Source organism: Ailuropoda melanoleuca, chromosome 7 (assembly GCF_002007445.2).
Source record: "Ailuropoda melanoleuca isolate Jingjing chromosome 7, ASM200744v2, whole genome shotgun sequence".
Taxonomy (NCBI): domain Eukaryota; kingdom Metazoa; phylum Chordata; class Mammalia; order Carnivora; family Ursidae; genus Ailuropoda; species Ailuropoda melanoleuca.
In genome coordinates this window covers 59,297,314-59,319,014 of record NC_048224.1, presented here as the reverse complement: position 1 = coordinate 59,319,014, position 21,701 = coordinate 59,297,314, and the positions used below count along the sequence as shown (strand labels likewise).

Below are 21,701 nucleotides of genomic sequence, written 5' to 3'. Positions count from 1 at the left end.
TCCGCCCGAAGAGCGCCGACCCGGCCCGGCCCTCCTGGGGCGGGGAGGCCCGGGCCCGGGCCAGGGTCCGAGCCGGCCGCGCGGCTGCGCATCCGCTGGGCCGGCGCCTCTCCCTCCTGGTCCCGGTGGGCCCCTTTCCTGGGCGTCCCTGCCCCCCCCCGTCCCTCCTTCGTGCGGACCCCAACCTGGGGAGAACCTGGGGGCCGGCTGCCCCGGGAGGGCCCTCGCACCTGTCATCCGCTGCTCTGACCCTGCGGAGCTGAAGTCTTGTTGCTCAAGCCCCTTATCCGAGGACCTCAGAGGTGACCTCTGAGCCCGTTGCCGGCGCCCACGCCCATGACCCAGGCAGACGACCCAGGCTCTTCCGAAGTCGGCCGCGGGCCGCGTTGGTGTGTGTGTAGGGGCGGGGGTCATGAGGTCAGAGGTCACCTCCGGGTCCCCTCTTCCGGGCTTCTCAGAAGTTTGGTCTTGGGGCTGGCGCTTGCCAGCTCTCTCCCGACGCCCTTTAATTAAACCTGTGGATTTGCAGGTGGTAGGTCCCCTGGAGCTGGCCTTACAGGCCATTCCCCCTGCCTCCATCCTCCTCCCTCTCCTGGGGGCCTCCAAACAGATGTTGTGGCCACATGGGCAGGTGGGCTCTTTTTTTCTAGTGGTAATTCTTGGGACTCTCTGGGCATCCGGCTGTGTGTCCCCTGGCCCATTCTGTGTGGTGGGGGGCTTGGGGGGGGGGGCTTGGGCACTGGAGGCTGGAGCTGGAGGTCCTTCCCGCCCTCAGTGTGCTGACCGTCCTCTGAAGCTGCTGTTTCTCAGCAGTCTGCAAGCGCTCCAGTGTGCCCGCCCCTCTCCAGGCAGAGGGGGCAGAGGCCCAGGCCCAGGGCCCTCCTGCTTCCTGCGCCGCCTGCAGGCCCGCCCTCCCGGCTGGTCTGGTCTGGTCTGGTGTGGTCTGGTGTGGTGTGGGTCTCTCCCCAGGTCTTACCTCTTTACCCCTACTCCTTCCTCCTCCCCACCCTCTCCACGGTGCCCAGATGATGGCAGCAGGGGTTCTCATTGCTCACTGTCACTTCAGTCACACAAGGAGGCCAGGAGACGTAGTCTGTTACTGGCTCCATTTCACAGGTGAGGAAACAGCTTGGCACGCAGGAGTCAGGTAAAGGGTCAGGCAGCGGGCACTGCCTCCTGCCTTCCAAAGAGCCACCTTATGCCTTCTCCCTGTGGCCCCCTGTGGCGCCTGTCCCTCCCAGGAGGTCCTTTGGCATTTCGGTAGGGTCATTCCACTGTTGGGTGGCACCTCGGCTGGAGCCTGAGCAAAGGAAATAGGAGGAGGAGACCCAAGGTGCTGGGCCCCTGCTCTCTCGGTAAGCCTGCTGGAAGCAGCACGACGAGTATCACTTGTCACCTCTCAGTGGAGATCCGCTGTCCGCGGTCACGCCCGGGGCAGAGGCGGCGCTGACTTGAGCGGCTCTGCCCATCCCCTCCCGCAGCCATTTGGAGGCTTCTGAAGATGGTTGGTGAAGAGCACTCCTGCTGTAACTGACCCGGGGGCTGCTCGAGGGTGCCTCCAGTTTCTTTCCCCGGTTTCCAGCTAAAACATGAGCACGCATGACTCACGGAAGGGGTGACAGCAAAGCGCCGAGCTGGCATCTGCGGCCCGTGCTCCTCTTGGTCCTTGGCTTCAGGGTCCCGTGCTTCGCTGAGCCCAGTACCCCCCCGTGGGACAGGAGATGACACTGTGGCGTTGACTGTTTCCAGAACGTTTCCAGGGCTCCACCCCACACCCCTGCCTCTGAGGCCTGTGTGCCCCGGAATGCAGAGTTGGGGTGGGCGGTGAGGGCCAGCCCCAGGCCCCCTGTTGGAGTCCCCAGCACTAGCCATGGACGAGGGCAGAGGCCTCCGTGCACTGAGGCCTCGCTCCCTCTGTGCCAGGGCAGCCTCGTCCACGGCCCACCCCCAGTGTGGGCCTCTTCCACCTGGGCCTCCCCTGTCTGGGCTCTTCCTGCATTCTGTGATGGGGCAGGGCTGCAGGGGGTGGGGGTGGCTGCCCAGGCTGGCGGCGGCTGTGGTGAGGGTCTGCTGGAGTACAGCACAGAGGTCGCCAGCGGGAGGGACAGAGTGGCTCTTGGGAAGGCAGGAGGCAGTGCCCGCTGCCTGACCCTTTACCTGACTCCTGCGTGCCAGGCTGTTTCCTCACCTGTGAATTGGAGCCAGTAGCAGACTACGTCTCCTGGCCTCCTTGTGCGACTGAAGTGACAGTGAGCGCTGAGAACCCCTGCTGCCGTCATCTGGGCACCGTGGGGAGGGTGGGGAGGGGGTCGGGGGCTCGAGAGGAGAGGAGAGGAGGAGGAGGATGGGGTAGGGGTGCAGAGGGCAGACCTGGGGAGAGACCCACGCCAGATGACGGTCCCGCACCCCGGAACACCGTGTGTTGACCCCCATGCAGTGGGAATACGTGGCAGGTTTGGCCGTGGCTGGGTTCTGGGGTCATGACAAGCTGCCTTTGGGTTCAGGGTAGTGTTGGCCACCTGGCTCGTGTCTGAGGCTGCTCGTCCAGGCCTGGGCTTTTGGAGGGGAGCATGGTCCTGTGACGTGTGGCTGCTGGGGGTGGGGTGTCCCACGGCAGGAGCAGGCGCCACCAGTCCCTGGCTGGATGCTGAGCTGCTCCTGTGAGCTGCCTCCCCCAGCTCTGGGCGGCCCCGCTCTGGGAGCTGGTGAAGTCCGGCTGGGGCTGGGGTCCGCCTGGGGCCTGGGAGTGGCCTTGGCCTGTTCAGGGCTGGCTGGGTTGGGCCTCTCACGCACCTCGGCCTGCAGGGTCTGCAGAGCACTGTGTCCCGGGCCCTCCCGGAGCCCCTCGCCCCCCACTGTGCTACACCCCTATGTGGCCAGCTTCCCCCCCATTCCTCCCCAAGATGAGCAGTCTGGCCCTCAGGTACTTCCCTTGCGGCTCGGCTTGGGGCTACAGCCCATTGTCTGTTCCAGTCTACACCTCCATTCAGGGGTGTGTGGGCCCCACCCTGTGACCCGTGGGCGAGGCCTTTGTGTCCCGGGCCACCGAGGGTGTGCCTGAAAGTTAGGTCCTCCCCTGACGCGGACCTGGGCTCCAGGGACATTGGATGCATTCTGGGGAGAGCATCCGGCTTCGCCACCCAGGGCAGGGCATGGATCCTGGCGATCTCGGTTTCTCTTAGCAAATGCCTGCTCTCACCAGGCCTGGCTCTCCAGCTCTTTGTAAACTCTGGTGCCCTGCTGGCCAGGGCTCCCTCCTTGTGTGTCCTGCGGCTGCTGCGTGCTGGGAGCTGGGCTTCCTCCGCGGAGGCCTCTGGCCTTTGTGCTTAAGAGTTCAGGTTTTGGATCTGGGGCCCTGAGTGTGAGGGTCTGGCTGGCTGTGGGTGGCCAGAGGGGTCTGGAAGTAGTGGTCATTGACGTTTGGGATGTGAACTTTGGAGTGGGGCTCCCTGGTGGCCGCCGCGGTGGTTAGCATCTTCAGAATGGGGCAGTGTCCTTGAGGACAAGGGCAGCGGGAGCACATCTGAGCGGGAGAAGGAATGGAGGGGGCTCTGTCCGTGACCCTGGGCTCTCTGGGCCCCTCCCTGCCCCTCCCCTGTGCGTGCAGGCTGGCCCTGGATCTGGGCGAGGAAGCTGTGAGGCAGGAGCTGGAGCGGCTGGGGCTCTCCCAGGTCACATCCCGCCTGGAGCTATGTGACCTTGGATGCTGAACGCACAGTCTCTGAGCTCCACCCTGGCCTGTGTGTTACCCTGTGAGTAGTAGCTTCCTTATTTCTTTGCTGGCTGAAGGTGAGCAGGCCTGGCCTCGGGCCTCTGTGCAGGTTGGGCCCAGCCTGGAGGCCCTCTCGGGACGCCCCCTCCCTATAAGTGAGCAGGAGCCCGTGAGGAGCACATGTCCCTTTAAGGGGAGGCTGCTTCTCCGTGGCTCCAGGGAGGACGCAGGCATACTTTTCTCTGAGGCGTTGTTCTCTGGTCCCAGGGGGAGGAGAGGCTGGCTCTGGGTCTCTGAAGGAATCTTCCCCCTCCCCCTCGGCCCTGGGCCCTGGCATCCAGGAGGGCACATGGCCATGGAAGGGCCCCGCCCAGAGCCTGCCTGTGCGCCTGGGAAGCAGGCAGGTCGGGGGCGGAGACCGCAGGGGCCTGAAAGTGCCCATATATAGTCACTGGGTTTGAGCAGAGTCTGCTGCCTAGCTGTGTCCCAGGCCCTGGGGCTGGCCGGCCCCCAGGCCCAGCACCAGGCCCAGCCACCAAGTCCCTGAGGGAGGCCTTGCCTCGGGGGTGGGAGGTGTTGCAGAGAGGAGAGAGGGATTCAGGGCACACCATCAGGTAGACTAGGGGCGACGCTCTGTGAGTGTTTGTTGATTGAAAATAAAAATCTCCTTAGCCCTCCGTAGTCAGGACCAGGTGTATTTCTGGAAACACCGTCCTTGAGAGTTGGAGTCCTTCGTATGTTGTTGCCCCATCGGTGAGAGCTGCCCGGGGTCCCTCCCTGTGGGGCCTGTTTGTCCGCAACCCCAGCCTTGGCCCCACAAAACGCCGGTGTTACGGTGATGCCGCAGCTGCCCCCTGCCCACCCCCCAGCACCAGGGGCTGTCCACTCTGACGGCTGGAGCCCTTTGGATGACGCGAACGTCCCTCCGTCTCCTAGACGCTCCTGGGAGTCTGGACTGTGGGGTGCTCCCTTGCCTGTGGGTCGGGAGCAGGACGTTGCCCTGGGTCTTTGTGGCATGCGGGCCCTCCTGGGGCTCTCTGCCCCTGCTGTCACCCTTCTTTGCCCCCGTCCATCCCTGTGCCAGGAAGGGAGAAGTACCCGCCTCTCCGCATTCCTGACTTTTGTGCCGTTAAAAAATCACAATGTTAACGTAGTTTTGCTCATTTAATTTAGTTTCCATTGCACTGCTGAGCGCCTTTGTTAAATCGTGTATGCTGATACTTTTTGTTGTGTCAGCAGTTTTTTCTTCCTTTTTTTGGATATAAAGCCATTAGAGAGGCAAGATTAAAAAGATACATTACAATTAAAATGTTAATGAAATCTGCATCATACAACTTTTGAAGCCCTTTAGGCATTAATCTCGCCTGTGTCATGTCCATTAACTTCGGCGTTCTTGTTCCACACTGACCCCTGCTGAGAGATTCGTGCTATAATTGGATTTTTTTTAATAAAAAAGAAAAAAAAAGCTTTTAAGAAAATAAAGGGAGAGTGGTGGCCCTGGCTCCTAAGCGAAGGGAGAGGGGAGCAGGGGAGTATGAGGCCTCCCCTGCGGGGCTGCCCCTCTGAGCAGGATGGGGACCCCTGCCCCTCCGGCTCCCGGTGCCCCGGCTCCCGGTGCCCCTGCGGCTGCCCCAGGGGGCGGGTCTCTTCTGCCCCTCAGGCCATCTGCACCAGGCCCCCCAGGTTGCTGGGACGGGACCCCCTCCCCCAGCTTTTGGATGAGCCACTCCTGGGGCGTGGGTGTGAGAGTCAAGGCTGAGCTCACCTGCCGGGGGAGAGTGGGTGGTAGGTGCCCTGGTGAAGCTGTCTGTGGGACTCCCCAGAGCCCAGATGCTGGGTGAGGGGTGATGGGGGCACAGCCGGCCAGGCCCTCTGTGGGACATGAAAGGGCTGAGGGCTCCAAAGCCTAGAGTTTGGGTTCTCAGAATTGTGTACCCCGTAGAAGTCTGGCCTGGGCACTGGGGTCTCCAGCATGAGGCTGGGGCTGGGGACTGTGGGAAGGGGGCGCCCCTCTTGTCTACTATCAGGGCAGTTGGGACCCCTGGCGAGAGTGGGTGGTAGGTGCCCCGGTGAGGCTCTCTGTCGGCGGACTCCCCCTGGGCGGGGGCGGTGCCCAAGCTGGGCAGGGTGCCGCGGCCTGGGTGAGCCTGGGGTCCGGGGTGGCGTGTGGCCTGTGGTGTCTGGGTCTGGCCGGCAGGGCAGGCTTTCCCGGACCCCAGTGCTGCAGTCACAGCCGTCACTGGGAAGCTGGTCAGGTGGTTGGCAGTGGGGCTGCTACAGACAGATTTCATGTCTGTGTGTTTTTGCAACACCTTTCTATAAAGGGAAACATAATTTAAAATATGATTACTTAGTGTTGTAACAGCCGCCTCAGCGCTCCACGCTATGCCGAGATCATTATCAGAGGCTGATATTAACTTGCAAAGAATATTATGCAAATTGCCCGCTGGCTCCTCTAGGAAACCTGCTCCCCGGATGGGCGTGGGGCACGGGCCGTGCCTGCGGGGGGGAAGCTGAGGACACCGGGAGCAGGGGCCGCCCGTTCCCAGCGGAAGCTTCAAGGAGCTCTCAGCTTCCAAGCTGGCCGCCGGGCATGGTGATGTTTGTTGAGTGAGTAGTGCCCGTGCGCTGGGACCTGGCCTTCCCTGAGGTCCCTGGGATCCCTGCAGGTAGCCCAGTGGTGTGGCTCACTGTGACTAGGTCGGTCTGGGAGTAACCGGACCTAGGGGTTCATGAGCCCCAAGCACAGGTCATTCCCGGAGGGAGGGACTGAGGTCACAGACCCCGCCCTGCCCCCCTGGGTGCAGAGGCCATCGGCTGACTTAGCACCCTGGCTTTGCAGCGCGCAGGGGCTCGGGGCAGCCCCCAAGGGGCTGTCCTTGGGTCTGCGTTGTGGTGTGGACTGTCCACTCACAGTCATGCCCTTGGGGAGAGAGGCGGGGTGGCCAGAGTCTGAGGACAGCTCCCTCCCTCACCAGCCCCCAGCTGGTCCTGTGGGGCCGCAGTTTAATGGCTTTAGAATTTCCTTCCAAATGCCGTCTCCCGTTGTCTGGAAGAAGTTGGACAGAGCAAGTTTGGGGTAAAAAGCATCCCTGAGTGCACAGGGCAGAACCCATTCACGGGTTCTCAGAAGTAGTGTCCACCTGGAACTGTGGAGGCCTGCTCTCAGATCTCCCGCACTTCCCGCGGGCGCGGTCATAAGTGGGCAAGGTCAGGAGGCCGGGGACCTGGCACACGGATGTGCCATGCCTCCCAGAGTGGACAGGAAGATTGCTCTCCCTCAGGGCCGCACAGGCAGGAAGAGGATAGGGTTTTGGAGGCAGCTGGGACTGGACGGGACCTTGACAGTTGCCACGATCCCGTCGGGGCTGTCCAGGGCTGCGCCCGTCCAAGCAGCTGCTTTCTGCAGAGTCCGGGTATGTCATCTTGGGATTTTTGAACCCTGTTCCTCACTGTGCTGCTGTGGGACCCCAGGCAAACACGGTGGCCTCCCCAGGCCTCAGTTTCTCCACACATAAAATGGGGAAGAGCTTTGGAGGAGGTGCAGACGCTGGGTTGTCAGCCCCGCTTTCTGGCCACCGGGGCGGTGGTGCTCCAGGCGCGAACGCTGTGGCTGGAGGGCGGCCTGCTATCACCCACGGTGACTGGCGAGTGCTGCTCTCCTTCCTGTGAAGCTCCTCCCCTGCTGCTGTGCCCCCTCCCTATTTTGTGACCGCTGCTCTGAGGGGTTCCCCTGGGGCCTGTGGGCTCCAGGAGGGCGGGGATGGCTGGTGGACAGGGAGGGCGTGAGCCTTACGGGCACCCTGGCGTGTGTGGCCCTGGCAGCTGACCATACAGCTGGTGACTTTGCAGCGACAGAAGTTCACTCTCCACTGTTCTGGGGACGGGAGGCCCAGAGTCGAGGAGGGGCCGGGCTGGTTCCTTCTGGAGGCTCCAGGGCAGAGCTTCTGCTGGTGCTGACGGTCCTCGCGTCCCTTGGCTTGTAGACACATCCCTGCTGTCTCTGCCTCGGTTGTCCCACGGCCGGCCTCCCTCCATGTCTGGGTTCATGTCCCTCTTCTTACGAGGACACCAGTCACGGGTGGCAGGCTTACCCTCAGCCCACAGGGGCCTTGTCTCCATCCTTAACTGATCACATCCGCGAAGACCCTGTCTCCACATAAGGTCCCGTTCTGAGGACCTGGCTGGACGTGAATTTGGGAGATGCTATCAGCCCAGTGAGGGGGTCACAGAGACCTCCCATGCCTGGCGGGGAAGAGGTGCTGTTTGGGAAGTCGGGGAGGGGGACTTGCTAAGATAGGCCTTTTGGCTCTGCCCTGTGCTTGCCCAGGAGGGTGGGCAGCCAGACACGTGGGCACTGGCCACTGCTCAGATGAGTACCGGACGGCAGGGCTGAAGGGCCAGTACCCGTTGGGAACTCTAGACGGAGCTTTGTTTTCAGGACCAAAGCCGGGGTCGAGGGCAGGAAATGGGGCCATGGGCGGAGGAAGAGTTTCCTGAGACACAGTGTCTATGGTTATGTAAGTTTTGGGACAGGAGGCAGAATTTGTGTTAATTGTTGTAACCTAGTTTAGTTGGCCAGTCCCTGTCATGTGAAGGGGCCAGGAAAGGCGTGTCGGTCACAGAGGAGTCCTCAGGGCTGGGCCTGGCTGTGTGCTGGGTCCCAAACTGTAGCACAGACAGGGGCCACTGGGGCCCTCTGGCCCCTCCTCCATCCCCCAGAAGGAAAGTGAGCTCATGAAGGGAGGGAAGTAACTGAGCCGAAGAGGCGGGTCCCCAGGACGGGCTGGAGGGGGACTGCTGCGTCCAGGCCGGAGGGTGTGGGAGCGAGAGGTGGTGCTGCCCTTGGGGTCCACACCAGGCCAGACCTTGACGGGTCCCCACCCCCGGACCCAGGACCACAAGAAGCAGGCATCTGGCCTTGGAGAGATGAGATTGAGGCTTTGGGCCCTTCTTGGTGCCAGAGCAGCATCCCTGGTCTCTCCCCACGCCTCTCCAAACCACCCAGACCTACCTGGGCCAAGCTGGGCTGCAGAGGGAGGGCCCCCTGGTCATGGGAGGCCGCCCTTTGGTTTTGCTCTGGGTCTCCTGTCAGATTAATAACTCAGGAAAATGGAAAGACTCTTTCTGGAACGATTTGAGAATAAGTTGCCCTGAGTACTCACCGGTCGGATGCGTGAACAGCTGGTGGTCGCAGAGACCGCCTGCTAACCGCCCGCTAACCGCCCGCTAACCCAGGTGCACCCCTCGCAGCCGGAGCGTCGCTGTGGCTCCATGTCCCAGGCTCGTGCCAGGGCTGCCTTTAAAGTTGTAATTCAAAAGAATTCTAGTTACTTAGGTATAAAATTTACCGTTTTAACCAGTTTTAAGTGCAGTCCAGGGGCGTCAAGCACATTCACACTGTTGTGCGGGCGTCCCTCCGTCCCTCCATCCGTCCCCTCCATCTGTCCCCTCCGTCCATCCCCAGAACGTGGTCGTCTTCCCAGACTGGACTCCGTCCTGTTACACACAGTCCTCCTGCCCGCCCTGCCCCTCCCCCTCTCTATCCCCCAACCCCCCCCCAACCTCTTGAGTTTTTTTCTTCCCCTCTCTCCCTTTACTGTGGTCAACAACGCATGACATCACACCTGCTGTCTGGACTGTTTCGAAGTGTGCGGTTCGGTGCTGCTAAGCGATCAGCCGCCCTCCGTCTCCAGGACTTGTCCTGGGGCAGATAGGAAACTGGTCCCCGCGAGACAGCAGCTGCCCTCCACTGCCCCAGGGCTTCAATGGAGCGGATCCTGCGGCATTTGTCCTTCTGGGTCCAGCTGTCCTCACGGAGCACGGTGTCCTCCTTCCCAGAGCATGGTGTCGGGGATGGCGGCCTTTTATGGCTGAGCCACATTCCATGCTGTGGACAGACCACGTTTGCTTGCCCGTGGCTCTGTCGATGGACACTTGGGTCATTTCCCCTTCTGGGCTTTGTGAGTATGCTGCTGGGAGTGTGGGTGTGCTCTTACGTGTCTGAGCCTTACTGTGGCTCTTAGGCTCCCTCAGTCTGGAACCTTCTGTGGTCTTCCGTGGCTCTGGTGACCTCGACTCTGGAATCCAGGCCAGTTTTGCGGACTGCTCCTGGTCTGGGTCTGTGAGGCTACTGCGTGGCACTGGGCACTGCATCTCGGGTGGGGACATTGCAGTGCGTGACTGTGGTGCATCCGGTCAGTGGGGGACCCCCTGTCTGATGGGTGCGTTTCCACAGCAGCCCCCAGCAGCCGAGTCCGTGGTTGCAGCAAGGGGTGGGGGCACACAGGACCCTGTGCGCGTGGAAGGATTTGGGTCTCTTTGGGTTGCGGGGTGACTGACGAGGGCCTGGATGGGTGACGCTGTGGTCCTGTCAGAACCACCGCATCCAGAGGCGGGTCCCGCCCCGGCGAGTGTGACGGTGAGGAGGTACCCCAGCTCTGCCCAGGATGTTGGCACGGGGCAGTGGGTGCGGGGAGCAGGGCGGCGGCTTGCTCAGCCCCGCGTACCTGTCTCCCCTGACCCGGCGTGTGCCCAGGGCCAGCCTCATTCTTGAGGGACACGGCCAGGTCTGGGCAGACGCATCTGAAACCAGTGGGTCCCCATCCCCTCAGAGCCAGGTCAGGGTCGGTGTCGGCATCCGTGGGGTGGGTCGTGTGCATTTCCTGGAGGCCCCCCAGCTGCGTGGCCTAAAACAGCAGAACTTTGTGCTGGCCCGGGTCTGGAGGTCAAGGTGTCCCAGGGCCCTGCTCCCTCCCAGGCCCTCCCAGCCTCTAGCAGCTGCAGGCATAGGCATTCCCTGGTTCCCGCCACACCCCTCCCATCCTGCCTCCGTGGCCAGGCTCCCCCGTGTGTCCGCGGCTCCTTCCCAGGGCATACGGCTCACCCTCAGTCCGGCTGGATGGGCCGCCTCTGCAGAGACCGGGGCTCCAGTGAGATCACATCGTGAGCCTCCAGGGGACCCTGCGCCAGCGTGGGAGCCTCCTCCCTCTCCCACCCCCTGGTCTCAGAGGGAACAGCAGAGCCAGCCCCCTGAGCCCTGGTCTGGGGTTGTGCCTCTGGCCTCCCTCCCGGGCTCCCCTCTGTCTCCGGAGCTGAGGAGGGCCGCGGGGTTGGCAGCCCCGGGGGGCCGGTACCCTTGCAGTCCTGCTCTGGAGCAGAGCTGAGGGGTCTGTGAGCGTCTGCACAGCTCAGACGGAGCGCAAGTGACTGCAGCCGTAAGACACAGGCTTGTTCCTCCCGCTCCAAAATTCCATGGGATCCAGGCAGTCAGCACAAAATCCTAGTCGTAAAGTGGGCCATACGTGAGGGTAAAGTTAGCAAAATGAAATCAGCCGCTCTTGGAAAATGTGTTTTTCTTTGGGGAGAAGGAAGGAAGCAAACACCCAGGGCCCAGGGGGTGTCCGGCAGGACCGGTGGGGCTGCCAGCCCACCCCACCCGAGGGAGTGAAGGTGGGCGCACAGGACAGGGGCCAGGGCTCTGCAGTGGCCCGCCGGCTGCCAAGGGGCACTGTGGGCCTGTCCCTGGGGGTCCAGGAGGCCCAGGTCTCCCCACCGGCCGTCCCAGGGGTCGTGGTGTCTTCAGGGAGCCCCGCCTGGGGCAGCTGGGCGCTTCTCCGTGACTCTGGGTGCTGTGCTCGGTGCATTCCGGGCGAGGGCGCCCCGGGGCAGAGTGGGCATGGGTCAGCCTCCCCAGGGGTTGGGCTGCCGTCCCCACCGAGGCATGAGGAGGAGGCAGGTGGTGTCTGAGAGGTCCAGTCACCAACTTGGGATGGTTGGCCGAGGCTTGGGATGGCACTGCTGGCTGCTCCCCCTGTCCTAGAGCCCTGTGGCCCTTTTAGGAGAACCCCCCACCGCCCCGTAGAGGGGCTGGGCAGGACGTTGGTCAGGAGCTGGCTCAGAGCTGCTGGTCTCTGGAGGGCATCTGATAACTCCCCTCATTTTGTGGAAGGAAAACAAGGCCCAGAGGGGGTGGGTCGAAGAGCTGAGCAGGGTGTAGTGATGGCCGCCTCCACTGATGGTTGTCTTGGGGTCCCAGGGTGCTGCTCCCGGGGGGGCTGGGGCAAAGACCGCAGGGACTGTGCACAGGGGTGGTTGCCGCCGGCCGGGCCCCGCCCCCGCCCTGGATCTGCCTGGTTACATGGGGTCAGGCACATCCAGGTGGACGGAGCTCCGTCAGGGTGGACCTGGGGCTGCCACCCTGGGTCAGGATGACCCGCAGGAAGGGGTGGGATGTCCTGGTCTGGGTGGGGTGGCGTGGTGGCGGTTGAGGGCTCGGCCGCAAGGTGGGGCCGCCCCTCCACAGGCTCTTGGGTTTTCCTAAAGGTTTCAGTTCATCCTCACGGTTTCTTAACTGCGCTTTCGTAATAATTATAACCGAACGGAGCCACTGAGCTGGCTTGTTCAGAGCCCCAGCAGCTGTGATTACATTATAGTCACTGATTTCCAAGAAACCCCACGAGGGAATTCGTTAGAGCCCACAGTGGAGGCGGGCGCCCTGCATGTCTGAGCTGCCAGGCCTCGAGATGCTTCCCCTGTCATCTGGGCCACCAGTGAGCAGGGACAGCACAGGGACAGCGCAGGGACAGAGGCACCCGCCAGGTCCTGCTGGAGCGGAGGTGGACCAGGGGGGCGATGTTGGTGTGTCCTTGGCTAACACACCCACTGACCCCCGTCCGGCCTCTGCTCAGAGCCCTGCCTGGGGAGCTGGCTGCCCCGTGGTTCCCAGCTGCCTCTTTGCCTCTGTGTTTCCAGTGGCTTGGGGGCCTGGAGGTTCCCAGGGTGGGCGTCTGGGTTCTGAGTTTGGTTTGGTGTCCGCCCTTGGGAACACTTTCCCAGGTCCCTCGTCAGTCCTGGAATATATGAGCATGCGTGACCACGTCGTGTCTTTTCCCGAGACTGTTGGACATCCTTGACCTTGGGCTGTGGTGTTTTAGGTCCCCTTCCATTTGTTGGAGCCCCCACCCATGGGGTTACCGTCCCCCTGCCTCTTGGAGGCTGTCCCCACGCACACGGGCTCTGGCCCAGGCCGCTGGGGCTGGGCTCAGGGCTGCTTGTGATGGCGGGGAGACCGGTGGGGCTTCTGGCGCTGGCCCGGGGCCCAGAAAGGCTGTCCTTACGGTGATTAACAACACAGCAGTGTGGATACTGATTTGTTCTTAAAATTTATAAAGTCAGCTTAACACTAGTGCTGGAAATAGGGTCTGCTCACCTGTCAGTGACCTCCCGCCCCGTCACCGCAAAGTGCCCCGTCTGGGAGGCCGCAGTGCCTGCCTGCTCCTTGGGGAGGGGTGCTTTGCTGGGTCCTGCGGGCAGCCCAGCTCGGGGGCCTGGCTGGTTGTCCTTTCCTTGAGCCCCCTCTGCCTGGAGTATCAGAGTGCTCCCCCATGTGTTTGGAGAGGACACCCCCCTCGATGTACCATCTGCCCCCCTAGAAGAAGATAAGAGCCCCACAAGGTTTCCTGTGTTGGCTGAGTTCCGCACAGTCTGGGTGGCGGTGGTCTACATGCTTGCTGCAGAGTTGATGACAGTTGAAGACCCCAGTGCGGTGGGCTGACACTCGGGGAGAGCTGGCCACGCAGTTTTCCCTGGACAGAGCCCCACAGGGCGACAGAGGGAGGAAGGGCCCCACAGCTGCAAGTGGGACACTTCCCGTGAGTGGACCTGGCTCCGCCTCAGTCCCAGTGGCCATGGGCTGCTTACTCCCATTCCTGCTCCGGGGCCAGCTGAGACGGGAGGGCCGGGCCAGGTATCCTTCGTCCAGGCTGTACCTTGACGGGTCACGGGCTGAAGAGCCAGGGAGCCGGGCCCTCCCAAGGGCGTCCTGGGTAGCCCGGGGTCTGCAGGCTATGTTCCGCCGGAGTTGAGCCTTTCGCTGCTGCGAGGCGTCCCCCACGGGAAGCCAGACAGCAGCCCTGCTGCTGATCCCACCAGGGAGCTGGCGGGCTGCCCTCCCCTCAGGTCCCCAGCAGACTGCTTGGGGCCCTTGGCCCTCCCCTTGGCTCCTCGTGGCTCCTCGTGGTCAGTCTCCTTGCCCAGGACGGAATGCCCAGACGTTCAAGTGGGGGGGTTTCCAGGTTCTGTGCCCTAAACTGATAGAGTGTGCACTTTGTTTTAAAAAGCCATGATTGAAGTCAAATTAACATATTTACCTTCAATGCTCCCGGGGGAACCGTTAGGGAATCGGGGAGGTGCGGCAGCGGCGGGCAGAGTGACGGCTGGCAGCGGCAGCGGCTCTCCCGGCTTCAGGGACAGGTGAAGGTCCTGTGCCGGCCAGGCTCCCCCCCGAGTCGTGGCGGCTCCTGGGCACCTTGCCCCCGGAGGAGGTGGAGACTGGCTGTGCCCTGGCCCCCCCACCTGCCTCGGCCCCACGTGGCTGACACCCAGGGCTCCTAGCTTGCTCTTGGCACTGGGATGGGTCCCTCCAGTCCACGTGGCCTCAGTGGCTTGTGGCCCAGGAGCACTCAGTCCCGGAGTCCTGTCCAGACCAGGAGGCCTGATGTCCGCTCTCAAGATTCAGGTCCGGTTCCTGGGCCAGCGAGCCAGTTTCTTTCCCGCTCAGACCCTCGGCTTCCCCATCTGTAGAAGGGGGGCGGGGGGGGCGTTTCCCTGGAGCTTAAATAAAAAAGCCGCGCAGACCTGGACATTCAGGCCACAGCAGCAAGACTGGGATTATTCAGTGCCCGTCTGTATGTCGGCTCTCCCTGTGGACATGAAGTTGTGAGGTCTTGGGAATTTGGCTGAGGGGGTGACCGTCCTGGGGAGACCCTGCTGGGGCAGTGCAGGGTGGAGGTATGGGGACGTAGCCTCTGACCCCACCCCCCACGAACACTATTTTTAAAAACTCCTGCGTGGATTGTGGAGGTGCAGAAAGGTGCATCACCAGAAGCTTTTAATACAGTGACATTATTTACCCGTTTCCTCCCGTAAAGACACACGTGGTGGCTCGCGCAGCACACAGCAGTGCCTGCCTCCACCCTCCCCTGCTCAGAGCGCCGTCGCTCACCTGTTCTGTTAGGCGCCGCTCGCCGTGCGAGTACAGATCCTGCACGCAGAGTTGAACCCATTTTTATAAAGCAGACACATGGCCAGGTGGGGGGGGAGGGGACACTCAGGGTCAAAGTGCCACCCAGACCCTCTCCCCCCGGCCGGCCCACCCGCCAGCCGAGCTCCCAGCACCTGGACGGGTTTGCTGCTGTTGAATCTCAGGTGAGGGAGTTGGCACGGCTCCCTTCGTCTGTGCCGCGGCCACGTCCCTGTGGGCACCTGTTGTCCTGGGGCTACTTGCCTGGCAGGGGTCCCTTGGGGACTCCCCACATCTTCAGCATCTAATCTGTTGCACTCTCTGGGGTCAGTCCAGCTTGGGGGCGCTGGCGGGCAGCCTCTGCCCTGGGGGAGGGTACAGGTGGGTGCTCCCACCTCAGAGGCCCTGCTCCGTCTCCCTGATGACTAATTCTCCCTGCCTTGCTTGGTGCCTCTGGATGTCCCCCCCCAGGGTCTGGTCTCGGCTCCCCCCCCTTCCTGCTGATTGGCTTGTGGAGTTCTTGGGGCCACAGGTCCTTGGCTCTGTAGGCACTGCAAAGGTCTCTTCCTCGTCCTCGTCTGTCCTGTCTGAGCGCTGATCTTTTGAATTCTCGATGTCTGAAATGCAGTTTACCAACAATTTCCTTTACAGCTGGTGTTAGTGTCCTGCTTGGGACTTCTTACCGAAGGTCGAAGGTCGTGTGTCTCTTCTGTTCCTGACATTTGACTCTTGTGCCTTTCACAGGGGGTTTGATAAATTATTAGTTAAAAAATTTTAAAGGTAAAACAGACATGACATAAAATGGATCATTTCAAGTATTTTTAAGTGTACCACTCGGGCGTCAGCGCATTCACGCTGTTGGGCAGCTGTCCCCTCCGTCTGTCTCTAAAACGTGGTCGTCTTCCCACATTGGACTCTGTCTGCACTGAACACGGACCCTCCCCTCCCCTCCCCCACTCCCGTGTCTGTGGGTCGGACTCCCCTGGGTCCTCCGGGGAGAGGATCTTTCAGGACGGGTCCCTCTGCGCCCGGCTGATCTCACTCGGCACCGCGTCCTCCGTGTTCATCCGAGCTGTAGCAGGTGTCGGGATTTCCTTCCTTTTTAAGGCTGAATTATGTTCCATGGTATGGACGGGAAAGCTGGTTCAAAGAGCATTTGAGGAACCGAGTATTTATAGTCACGGAAGAAAGAATGCTGGAGTCCGGTTGTTCAGTTAGTTATGAAATTGCTTAATGTCCCCAAGGGCAAGAAAGCCAGAGCCTTCGGGGTTCTCTTTGCTACCGGACAGAAATCATGGTTTGTGTCCCTTTTGGGCACAAATGTAAGTAAGGGCTGACACCACCCGGTCTGGGGTGTAATGAGCATCAAATAGCAAATCAAGCAGAAGGAGCTGAACTAATCCCCCTAACGAGACAATCCTCGGTGGGCCTGCCGGACCCTTCCTTCTGTCACACGGGAAGGACACACAGTTACCCTTTGCCGTCTTTCCAAGTTTTGGATAATTGTTTTTGTGCTTGTAAATGATCTCCAAATACAGTTTTAGTTTTAATTTTCTCTAAAGATTTCATTTATTCATTTGAGAGAGAGAGAGAGCGAGCAGGGGGAGGGGCAGAGGGAGCAGCAGACTCCCCACTGAGCAGGGAGCCCGAGGTGGGGCTCCATCCCAGGCCTCTGGGATCATGACCTGAGCCGAGGGCAGACACCCGACCATCTGAGCCACCCAGGCACCCTCTAATACAGTTTTAAAAGGCGCGTTTGCTGCGTTCTGTCTGATCGATTACGTGGCAGCAGAGGCGCCCTGGGGGTATGGCCAGCAGCCCCACGGCTTGGGCACCGGGCAGCTGGGGAGCCCCAGCAGCCTCAGTGACGGCGGGGGACACTTGTGCTTGCCTCGGTCTCCCCCGCAGAGCCCAGGGGCTGTCTGTGTTCCGGAGATGCGCCTGGGCCATGCAGTAAGCCCATCCAGCTGGGTCCGGATGCCGGAGGAGCAGGCTCTGCGGGAGCACAGCACGCAGCTCCGGGAAAGGCAGCGAGGCTCCGGGAAAGTATTGGCTTCTGAATCGCCAGCCTGGGGAGAAGGCGCTCACAGGGTGCAGTGTCCCTTTGGAATATTCCCGTACCGCAAGCAGAAGAAGGGCTTGTCTCCACAGGGACAGAGGGCTTTCTGGCCCAGAATTCCAGGACCAACACTCAACAGTTCCGCATCCCCCTCCCTGTGGTCCGTGTGGGCCTTGGTCTGCGGCCCACATCCCCATGGACAGAGAGGCGGCTGGACACCGGGTCCCCTTCCTGGGGGTGGCCCATGTGGCACGCCTCCTCGCGAGTCATCCACGCCTGGCTGGTGGCTTCCAAGGGAGCCGGAGCCACCGCTGATGAGCATGCAGGGTCGGTTCCCCTCCCGGGGACCCTGCGATGCCAGCCTGGTGGACCTGAACCCCTTCACATAACTGGCCATAGCGTGATCGCTCCTTCCCCAGAGGGAGACCGCAAACAGACAGTGAGGAGAGACCAGTCTGGAGCTCCTGGGAGCAACACGGAACGATTATGTTCCTGCGAATGGTGCTGGACAGTCCAAGCTTAACCCGGGAGGGAGCGGGCTCCGCGGTTGCCGTCTCCTCCGGGGCAGCTTGGAAGGCGGTTGGGAACCCCAGGCGCAGCAGAAGAGCCAGCGACCCCTGAGCCACACGCCGTGGGAACTACAGACGAGGGTCCGGAGGGTCACACGGAAGGTCCAGCTTGGCTCACTTCAGGGCCTGACTTGGAGAAGACGAGCGTGTTGTCAGAGGAGATCAACACTCCGAAAGCCGGACAGCGCCTGGTTTCGCCTGCGTGCCCATGGGTGGAATGATTCTGAATGATCTCAGAAATCAGTAGCCCCTTGGTAAGGAAACCCCAATGATTTGGGAGAGAAGAACTTGAAATTTAAAAAGTAGCCGAGATCTGGACACAGTGGTACAGAGGACCCAGAGCTTCTTGGGAGATCGGGGCGCAGCCATCGGGGCCGCGGGTGAGACGCTGCATCTGGCTGGCCGAGGGGCCCCCTCGAGTCCAGGCTCACAGGCAGTAAAGGGCTCCCGGGACCTTTGAAAATACTCTCTTCTGTAATAACCCGCCAAAACAGAGCCGACTTTGCCAGAATTCTAATGTTTTGTGCCCTCTTCAGAGTTATTTACAGGTATTCTAAAGCAAGGGAAATAAAGATCACTTTCTGCAGACCTACAGTTTCCCATTTATCCGTTTGGTGTGTGTTGTCCTCCGTCCCCTTCACATTCTGGAACAGCTGGACATTTGACCGTAAGACAGAGTGCCTCTTTCCCCCTTGAGAACAGAAGCAGCCCCTTTGGTGTGTCCTTGGATCTGTAGACACACTTCTTGGTCACCGTGGCACCTGATCGTGTCCCGTGTGCTTACGGCTTTTAAACTCGGTGATTGACTCTCTGACAAAGGGACTGCAGGTGACCAGCGGACCTGCCTTTCGTGCCCCGTGTCCCGGCACAGGGGGCCCTCCGGGAGCCACTCCCACGTGCGAGTGTGCGTGTGCACGCAGACACACACACCTGTGCCTCTCACACCTTGTCAGAGTGGCGAGCGACATGTCCGTCTGACCCGCGGTGAGCACGGGTGAGCTGAACTATCTGCTTCCTGTTCATGGTTTTGATCCTAGACTTAGGAGTTATGCAGCCTAGCTGAACATTATTAATTAATTTAATATTAATATAGGGTGTTAAAGGGAGCAAGGATTTGGGAATCTTACTTTATGTTGACACGCTGAAGACCAACACAGTTGCTTTTTTTTTTTTAACTTTGTATTTTGAGATACTCCTAGATTCACATGCAGTTGTGAATAGTACAGAATGAGTGGAAAAACAAAAAAAAAAGTTGCATATCCCTATATTGGAATGTTATTTGATCATAAAAAGGAATGGGTGAATTTTATGGTACATGGATCGGATCTCAGTACAGCTGTTACTGGGAGAGGGAGCACGGAGAGACCAGTGCACCGTCTCCAGAGGGCGCCCTGGGCTCCTCCCTCCCCAGTCCCGTTAGCCTCTGGCAGCCACCGCCTGGTCTCTTTGTCAGCCATCCGTCTTCCCCCACCCTCTCCAGTGTTTGGTGGCATTGCTAGTTTGGTTGTAGCCATTCTGGTAAGTATGTAGTGTATCTCGTTGTGGGTCATTTTCATTTCCTGATGGATCCTGGTGGTGAACCTTGCACGCCCTTGTGTGCCATCTCTAGGTCCTCTTCTCAGAAATGTCTCTGTGTCTTTGGCCGATGTTCTGATTGGATCGTGTTTTCCTGTTGAGTTGTGGGACTTCTTTATCTAGCCTGTATACTAACCCTCGGTCGCCTATGAGCCTGTGCCGTGTCTTTTCATCTTCCTAACAGGGCCTTTGGCCGAGCAGAAGTTTAGAATTTTGATAAACTCAAGTTTACGAGTATTTGCTTAGGGGAGAACGCTGTGTCTAACCCTAGATTCTGAAGTTACTCACCTGTCCCTTTTTCTAGTTTTCAGCCACATGCAGATCTCAGTCCAGTTTGGATTAATTTTGTACATGGCGTGAGGCTGAGGCTCATTTGGTTTGCCTCTGGATGTATACCTACCCCAGCACCATTGGCTGAAAAGCCTGGCTGTCCTTCACTGAATTGCTTTTGCGTCTTTGTAAAGAGTTAGTTTGGCTTATTTTTGGGTCTTCTTCAGGGTTCTCTGTTCTGTTGGTTGATCTGTCTCTGTCTGGTAAGAATTGAAATCAGCCAGGCTGTTTCCTCCCACTGAGTTCTTCTTAAAAATTGTCTTAGCTATTTTAGGGGCAGTCAGTTAGGCATGTGACTTCAGCTCAGGTCGTGATCTCGGGGTCCGGGGACCACGTGTCGGCTCCCTGCTCAGCGGGGAGTCTGCTTCTCCCTCTCCCTCTGCCCCATACCTCCTCTTGCTTGTGCTCTCTCTCTCTCTCATATAAATTAATAAGCTCTTTTAAAAAATTGCCTTATTTTAGTTCCTTTGCCTTTTCATATACGTTTTAGATTAATCTTGTCTACATCTACAAAAAATTGTGTTGGAACTTTGGTAGGATTGCATTAAACTTGTATATCAGTTTGGGCAGAATTCTTCGGGGAGCATCTTTCCATCCATGAATATGGTATGTCTCTCTGTTTACTTAGATGTGGATTTCTTTCATCAGCATCTTGAGGTTTTCAGCATACAAGTCCTGTATATCTTTTGTTTTTATTTACATGTAATTTTTGTTTTTTTTAAACTCTACCCCTAACATGGGGCTGGAACTTACAACCCTGAGATCAGGTGTCATGCCCTCTACCAACTGAGCCAGCCAGGTGCCCCTTATATGTAGATTTTTTTGAATGAGCATAGGTAGTATTGTATTTTTAATTTTGGTAATTGATAGTATATAGAAATACAGTTGTTGGGCACCTGGGTGGCACAGCGGTTAAGCGTCTGCCTTCGGCTCAGGGCGTGATCCCAGCGTTATGGGATCGAGCCCCACATCAGGCTCCTCCGCTATGAGCCTGCTTCTTCCTCTCCCACTCTCCCTGCTTGTGTTCCCTCTCTCGCTGGCTGTCTCTATCTCTGTCGAATAAATAAATAAAATCTTAAAAAAAAAAAAGAAATACAGTTGTTTATGTTATATCCTGTAACCTTGATAAAGTCACTTACTAGTTTTAGGAGTTTTTTTGGTGGATTCTGCTGGGATTGTATGTAGACAATCCTGCCATCAGCAAATAGGGACAGCTTTATTTCTTCCTCTCCAATCTGTGCATTTTCTTTCCATCTTACGCTGTGTTGAGTAAGACTAGCGAGGACAGATGTCCTTGCCGTGTTCCCCATCTTACAGAGAAAGCATCCAGCATAGGATTTTTGTAGATGCTCTTTTATCAAGTTGAGGAAATTCTCTGAGAGTTCTTATCATGGGTGGATGTTGAATATTGTCAAATACTAATTCTGCATTGAATGGTATGTTCATGTGATGTTTCTTTATTTGTCTGATGATAGTGGATTACATTGATTGATTTTAAAATATTGAATCAGCCTTGCATCCCTGGAATAAATCCTATTTGGTCATGTATATGATTTTTTAATATATATTGCTGAATTCTGTTCATATTTTGTTAAGGATTTTGCATCTGTGTCACAAGGAACATTGGTTTGCAGTTTTCTATTTTTGTGCCATCTTTGTCTGGTTTTGGTATCAGGATAATACTAGTTTCATAAATGAATTGGGAAGTGTTCCTTCCTTTTCTGTTTTCTGGAAAAGATTGTGTACAAGTGGTGTTAATTCGTCTTTCGACGTTTGGTAGAATTCCCCAGGGAAACCATCTGGGCTTAGAGGTTTCTTTTTTGAGAATTTTTTAAAATTACAAATTCAGTTTCCTTAGTAGTTAGAAGGCTATTCAAATGTTATATTCCACATTAGGTGAATTGTGGTAGGTTTTTATTCCCTTAGGAACTGGTTATCTAATTTACGTTGTTTGGTTTATGCGTGTGAAGTTGTCAGTATTATTCTTTTTACATCTGTAGGGTCTGTAGTGATACCCCTGTTTCATTCCTGATCCTGGTAATTAATCTGTCTTTTCTCCCTCTTTTTCTTTGTCAGTCATGTTAGAGGTTTGTCAATTTCATTGATCTTTTAAAAGAACCAACTCTGTTTCATTGATTTTTTTCTCTATTTTTTTTTCTATTTTCAATTTCATTGATTTCTGCTCTCCTCATTATTTCCTCTGAGTTTATTTTGCTTATTTTTCTAGGTTCTTGAGATGAGAGCTTAGATTATTGATTTGAAATATTCCCTTTTTTCTACTAGAAGCACTTAGTGCTATACATTTTCCTTTCAGCTCTGAAGTGCTGTCCCACAAATTTTGATAGTTGTATTTCCCTTTTCCTCCACTTGACCTCCTCGAGACTTCCTCTGACATGTGGGTGACTTGGAGGCATGTTGCTTATTTCCAGATGT

General features: G+C 58.2%; 2 protein-coding genes across 2 annotated transcripts in view; one reads left to right on the top strand and one right to left on the bottom strand.

Annotated features, from left to right (window-relative positions):
• NACC2 (NACC family member 2) overlaps positions 1 to 21,701 on the top strand; it is a 92,231-nt gene that overhangs the window by 20,214 nt on the left and 50,316 nt on the right. The window lies entirely within an intron of this gene.
• The window catches only part of LOC109490470, a 38,735-nt gene that overhangs the window by 10,861 nt on the left and 6,173 nt on the right, over positions 1 to 21,701 (bottom strand). The window lies entirely within an intron of this gene.